At 41.0% G+C, this 5,726-nt stretch overlaps 1 pseudogene; it reads right to left on the bottom strand.

Moving 5' to 3' along the window:
- Positions 1–699: 699 nt before the first annotated feature.
- LOC146707164 (ras-related C3 botulinum toxin substrate 2-like) lies at positions 700–4,234 on the bottom strand (annotated as a pseudogene).
- Positions 4,235–5,726: the final 1,492 nt, after the last annotated feature.

Below are 5,726 nucleotides of genomic sequence, written 5' to 3'. Positions count from 1 at the left end.
TACATAAACAAATATTAATGAATTCTGCATGATGTCTGATTCATTCCAGTAACATATATTGAAATTATAAACAGAGATGTTTCCTTGTTTTACACAGGAAAACACTGTGTAATGCTACATGTTGTTAGTGTTTTTTAGGTCATTGTTTTGTGGGTGACAAAGTGTGTTTGTCGGCTGTCAACCTTTGCTAGTGTTCTGGAAGAATGAGTTTATTTGAGACCTGAATGAAGTGTTTTGGTAGTTGTAGTGCATTTTGAATGTGAAATGAACTGCTTTGCCACGCTGAGGGTCAGTTAGGAGAATTGTGTGAAGAGTTTTGCAAAAGTGACCTAAGTATTGAGACATGTGTCCTAGCGTCTGTAAAAAACTGTAAAGAAGTCCAGACGCTTTTCTTTGCAAGCTCCTTTGACTACAATGACCTGGATGACTGAGAACCTTCACAGACATGAAGGTGTTTTGGCAAAAAAAGCTGGTCAAACATTAAACTGCAAAACTGAAAGTGCTGTTTGAGTCTGAACATTTTCAACTCACCACCAGAAAAAGATGCTGTTCTCCACAATATGTAAATAAGGATAGAGTATAGGCGATATCAGCAGCTGGATCAAAATGAGAATTTTATATCCCCCATAGTTGAGTATAGGCATTCAATCCAAAAGGTCACATGTTGTGGAGAAATAATGTGAATCTTTTGTGCAATCAAATGTTTTATTTTTATTTTAATAGCACAACAAATAATACATTTGTTAATAAATCTTATTCAGACACAAGTTTGCTTGTTGCTTGCTTCCTCACAAACGACCATTTCTGCTCCTTACATTCATCACCCTGAAAACAGCACAGTGAACAAATCATACTGAAACACTGTGTTTATTTCAGTTACAAAAGTTATTTTTATTTTAGGTTTCATGAAACACATATATATTGTTGGCAGTACTTTAGATGAAGGCAGCATGCTGCTCTCAGACTTACACTTAAACTCAAAGGGTCTATAATCTCTAAACTGATATATTTTACAAAGAAATCCTGTCTGGGCAGCGTCTGGATTTGGACTGAAGAGCTCGTTGGCATTTCTAAAACAATAGCAAACCTGCACACCATACATTGTTTGGTTTTTTGTTTTGTTTAAAGTTGTAGATATACATTAGAGACATGGCAGATTTGCATATATTCTTCAGGGTCTGCAGTCCTTTTCTCTTCTTCTGTGCTCCTGTGAGAATCTAAAACAAAGGTCACATAAATCATGGGGTTAAATTGATGCCTGTGGGACAAAATTACTCCAACAATATTCAGGACAAATTTATTTTTCCTCTGCAAAAAAATGAAATTGAGTACAAAGCATGTGAAACTTTTCTGTCTTGTGTTGTGTTCATTTATGTCTTTTCTTTTCTCTTTAATGTTTCTGTCCATTATATGTGCAAGAACAAACTTCTGAATCACCTCTTAGTGATAAGTGTCTACAGTTTCCTTTCTCGTTTGGCTCTGGACGAAGGCAGTCGCACTTTTCTCCTCTCCCTCTTCCTTCTCTTTCCTGCTTGGCTTCTCAATGTCCTTGTCTAGTCTCGTCTACTTTTCTACTTTTGCCCTGGATGACTCTCACGGTCTGTTACAACCTAAAAGAGGAATTATGGATTTGAACAACTGGTCCCTGAATGCAATTGACACGCTCTTCTCAACGAGAAGCCTGGGCTTGAGTAAGTCCGAGTGTCCTAGAGGGACGTTCCCCTCTGGATACACAATGGACGGGTGGAGGAACTGGAGGGTCGTGTGCCTGGCGGGACTGTCAATCGAGGACATTGTAGACATCTACCTTTTCGGAACCATGATAACAGGGTTCTTGCTGTTCGGAGTTGGCTTGGCCCTGGCTTATCAAAGATAGCAGAATTGGCTTTCCAAAACCCCACAAGGCTGCCCGCTGTGATGGAAATGATGGGACGGGTCGTGACTTCTCAAAATGGGCTCATTGAACGCAGCACGGATACGATCTTGGAGAAGCTCACGGCAGTCTCTGCTCTCTGAGCACAAGATTGATAACATCTCAGAGAAGCTCTCCAACGGGAGACTGAGAGACCAGTTAGACCAACTGTGAAATTGACATGCAGTTGTTCGCACTAAAGGAAAACCACCATCATTTCATGCAGCTACCATATCGGTGTCAGCTGTGGTCTCAAGGCTGGAGCTGATACGTATGTATGTTCGGGGGGTCCAATTTCACTGCAGATGTAAACATTGCATGTGACAAATAAAAGGCTTGATTGAATAGCTTCAGACTTATGTTCAAAGAAAAGAAAAGAAGCCCTCAAACCTCTACTCTACTTTATGTGTTGATTTAATGAGCGAGTTCACTTTGTTTCTCTCTTCTCTCAAACGTCTAATCTCTCTTCCTCCTCTTCCTCTGTGTTTTATTCAGTCGTACCGTTTACAGCAGCGAGCAGGGCTTCTTCTTGACCTTGGCGGGCTGAGGGCAGAGGACGGCACGAATGGCCTCATCAAACACAGTCTTCAGACCACGCTGGGTCAAGGCTGAGCACTCCAGGTATTTGACTGCATCTATACATGCGAAGACACATATATGTTAATAAAAGAAGAGAAAGAACTACAAAGACAAAGTAAGAGAAGAAAGGTTTGCTGGTAGTGGAGAAGAATAAGTTCAACTTTCAAAGAACACTATAGTCAACTACAGCTACTATACTTTTACTGTGATGCCAGGAAATGAGGGGAATAACAAAAATTTGCAGAGGCAGTCAGGCTACAAAGTTCTCTAGCATCTTCATCTGCTAGTTTCATATCTTCACTGGTGAGGAGAGCTTCAAATCTTAAAGTGCTTTTCAAGCAAATAAAGTAAGAGTGACTGACCTATCTCCTTAGCCAGAGCTAGGCCCTGTGGATAGGTGATAGGCGCCAGCTTCTTGTCCTTCAGTTTCTCAATGGTATCCTTTTCATCCCTCAGATCCAGCTTAGTGCCAACCAGGATGATGGGCGTGGAGGGGCAGTGGTGACGGACCTCAGGGTACCACTGGCAGAATACAGAGTAAAGGAAAACTAAATAAGAGGCAAGAAAGGGGAACACGCAAAATCAAGGAACGTGTTAGAGGCAAAAAACAGAATCAAAGGTGGAGGGAGATGAAGCTCTGATGCCAGGTGTTACAGAAAGGTGGATGAAGGCATGAAAAACAAAAGATATGCTGTAGCTATTAAAGATTAGAGAAATACATCATCCAACTTTCACCCACAGCATCAATCATTCATCCACATCAATTATTAGACCTGTTTAGGCTTTTTCTCCATTTTGTAATCCAAGTACCTATTTTTTTTCTCTATAATAAATTACTGCTTTTGTTCTGTTTGTTCTTTTTTACATTTTGTTCCTCGGCAGCTGAGAGACAGGCCTCATAAAAAACAGCCAAAACTCACCTTAGCTCTGACGTTCTCATAGGATGCCGGGCTAACCAGGGAGAAGCAGATTAGGAAAACATCCTGGATGGAGAGACAAGGAGACAAAGAATTAGAATAGCTGCTGCAGTTTTAATTAGCTGACATGTTATATAAGTTCTGTCTGTGTAACTTTATGTCCATTAGTTACTGTGTGTGCCTGTGTGTGTATGTGTGATTCTGTACCGTCTGTGGCTAGGACAGTGGGCGGAGCCTGTCATAATCTTCCTGTCCAGCTGTATCCCAGAGGCCCAGGTTGACCGGCTTGCTGTCCACCATCACATTAGCTGAATATTTGTCGAATCTGTGGGGAGAGTAGAGAAGGTCAGCGATCAGCCAACAAGTCATAGGCAACCTTTCATTTCATTGGTTATTCATTCATTCAACAATCTTTCAATTCACTGATTGTTTAACCAGTGAAACTCCTGTAATGGAGAAAAAAAACAGGACCATACTTGAAATACCACTGTTCACAAAAACATTAACCAACAACATTACTTTGGATAGTTTGACACAAAAGCCATCCTAACCATGTCTAGTAAGAGAGAATAATACATAATAAGGCAGGGCTGCCCCCGTGTGGTCTCATAGTAGAATAACAGTTTAATTTCTCATTTTTAAAAACTTGAGAAATTTCATCCAAAATGTATTCAGGCTCAAATGAAACTGATAACACAAATGTTTGCAGACACAGATGTTTTTTTTACAGAAAGAAAGAGACTAGTGTACCAGATTAATCCTGTTTTATGGCCTGTCCGAGGTCTACCCCGCCCTTTGCCTAATGACAGCTGGGATGGGCTTCAGTCTCCTTAATGACCCAGTAGTTAAAAAGATGGATGGATTTCCTGAAATAGAAAAGTCACTGAAATAACGTAAACTGTCAAACATAGAACAACTATGACAAACAGTCAACACTATCTGAGATCCTGCTGGTGGTTAGGGAGGATATACGTGATTCTGTTTGTTGTTTAAACATATTTATAGAGTTAAGAGTTCAGATTGCTGGAAGAACAACATTCACGCAGTCTGATTGCTGTTTTTCTCCCAAAATGTAGAAACACCTGCTAACCATGGCACACTCTGCTTTTCCATTAGGTCTGTGCAAATACTACTTAAGTACACTCATCCTCCTGTGCCATTAGTGATATTAACAGAGTGTAGTCCATTTACGTTGGGCTTCAGCATCTACGCACATGTTGGCAGATTTTCTGAGTAATGTAAGTTTAGGAGGACGTCACTGTGGAGAGGAGTGAGGTTCTTTTTTTTTAAACAAAAATAACCGAGACAGAGTTTTAGTGTGGAAGGAGCCATTATGTTCCCAAAGTTCATTTATGTTTCCCACAGATGCAGCAACATGATTCACAATGAGTCAACATGAGCAATGTTAATCATGACTGCAAAAAGATTAGCAACTGTGAAAGTGGAAGATGAAAAGTTATAACCTTGTTTACATATAAACAAGTTACAGTAACAGTGTACACACACACTCATGCAGATACCGATCAGGGATAACATTATGACCACAGGCCACAGGTCCCCCTTTTGATACCAAAACAGCCCTGAAGCATGGACTCCACTGGAGCCCTGAAGGTGTGCTGTATCTGCAACAAGATTCTAGCAACAGATCCTTTAAGTTCTGGAAGTTGCGAGGTGGGGCCTCGGAGCTTCTCAACCTTAAACATGTTGTTGTACTCTTTAAACCAGTCCTGAAACATGTTTGCGTTGCTGAAAGAGGGCACAGCTTTAGAGGCCATGTATTTCTGTTGCTCCGTGGTTCAGTTCTGATGCTCATGTGCCCATTTTTGGTGCTTTCATGAATGGACAGAGGTCAGCACGGGCACCCTGACTGGTCTGCAGCTATGCAGCCTCATGCGCTGCACATGACCCTGTTGCTGGTTCACCACTGCGCCTTCCTTGGACCACTTTTGATAGATACTACTGCAAGCCGGGAACCCCCCACAAGAGCTGCAGTTTGGAGATGATCCAGCCATCACAATATTAATATTATTAATATTGCAGACTTACTCAAATCCCTGTGCTCGCCCATTTTTCTGCTTTTAACTCATAAACTTTGACTACAAAATGTTCAGTTGCTCTGTAATATATCCCACCCACTAACAGGTGCCCCGATAAAGAAATAATCAGTGTTATTCACTTCACCTATCAGTGATCATAATATTAAGCCTCATTGGTGTATACTGTTAAAATTAGATACTCATGTTAAACATGGCCCAAATTTGTAAACCTTGTGGCCAATGCATGTGCAAGTAATCGCTGTGCACAGTGAGGTTTAGGAC

The sequence above is a fragment of the Copadichromis virginalis genome, linkage group LG6 (assembly GCF_057382275.1).
Source record: "Copadichromis virginalis isolate Kocher_CV1m ecotype Utaka linkage group LG6, C_Virginalis_male_GT1.1, whole genome shotgun sequence".
Classification (NCBI taxonomy): domain Eukaryota; kingdom Metazoa; phylum Chordata; class Actinopteri; order Cichliformes; family Cichlidae; genus Copadichromis; species Copadichromis virginalis.
This window is presented reverse-complemented; position numbering and strand designations above follow the sequence as displayed.